This window comes from Equus quagga, unplaced genomic scaffold, assembly GCF_021613505.1.
Source record: "Equus quagga isolate Etosha38 unplaced genomic scaffold, UCLA_HA_Equagga_1.0 182658_RagTag, whole genome shotgun sequence".
NCBI classification, from domain to species: domain Eukaryota; kingdom Metazoa; phylum Chordata; class Mammalia; order Perissodactyla; family Equidae; genus Equus; species Equus quagga.
In genome coordinates this window covers 1-1,127 of record NW_025797642.1, presented here as the reverse complement: position 1 = coordinate 1,127, position 1,127 = coordinate 1, and the positions used below count along the sequence as shown (strand labels likewise).

Here is a 1,127-nt window from a genome sequence, read left to right as displayed (position 1 = left end):
TTACCATGGCCATCAGCACGAGGGCGCTGACCAGTACAGCATACAGGGTGGCCTTCCCCAGAAGAATCTCATAGAGGATGGTGGCAGACAGGACCCCTCGCTGATAGGACACTGTTGGTGGGAAGGGAGAGCAGGTAGGTACCTGTGAGCAGGTGTCTCTGCCTCACCCCCCAGGGTCCATGGGTTCTCTATTCTCTGATTCCAGAGCAAAGACCATGGGAGATGGAAAGAAAAAAGAAGAGGGTCACTTACCTGAGCTGAGGCCACAGTCTGAAAGAAAGAAAGGGGAGAAAATGGGATGAGTAGGGCATGTCACTACTTAAAGACACTGAGCCTTAAGTCAACCTTTTAAGTGATAGGCTCATAGGCCACAAAAACATAACAGCCAGAGGGTGCAGTCAGCCTCCTTGGACAGCCCTGGAGCTGTCTTCCTCATGCTGCTGCGATGTCAGAAGCATCCTCATTGTAACCTCAGGCAACTAGGACCAGTGAGGGGGTGGGAGGCCGGTAGTGAGGGGCCCCATCAGCACAGCCGTGTTGGGCTGAGCATCTGGGGGAAGAACTAGGCTGAGATGCCCTGCTCTCCTTCATGGTGGGCTTTACTCTTCCCTCTCCCACTCCTATCCCTTTTTTCTCTATCTAGTCTTTCTGGTCTTCTACCTGGATCTCTCCCTTTCTCTCTAGTCTGACTCAGTCCTTGCCTAAGCCTCCCAGGCCCCACTCACCTGCTCTGCCCCAGGCCTCAGCACTGATGTTCTGCCTGACAGGTTTGGTCCGGTTCTCTTTCCACTCATCGTCCTCCTTGAGGCCGAAGAACTGGACTTGGCAGCGGAAGTGGTTGCGGGGGTTGTGCCAGAAGGCAGCAGAGACCCTCAGCCGGCTGCTCAGACAGTAGCTGGGGTTTTCATCATCTGACTGCTCCCTGTAGGGCTGAGGGTCCGTGCTGACCCCAGTCTGGACTTCCTTCCCATTCACCCACCAGCTCAGCTCCACGTGGTCGGGGTAGAAGCCTGTGGCCAGGCACACGAGCGTGGCCTTCTCGGTGCGGGAGATTTCTGCTTCCGAAGGTTCAAACACAGCCACCTTGGGTAGGGTCACCTGGTTCAGGTTCTCTGGAAGGGAAGAAG

The 1,127-nt window shown here is 55.5% G+C and overlaps 1 long non-coding RNA gene across 1 annotated transcript; it reads right to left on the bottom strand.

Moving 5' to 3' along the window:
* LOC124233284 (uncharacterized) lies at window positions 1-1,121 on the bottom strand. The gene is made up of 3 exons (XR_006887023.1): window positions 726-1,121; window positions 253-270; window positions 1-111 (listed from the first exon to the last, which is right to left on the bottom strand). It is a non-coding gene; the product is annotated as an uncharacterized LOC124233284 (long non-coding RNA).
* Between the last annotated feature and the right edge of the window lie 6 nt (window positions 1,122-1,127).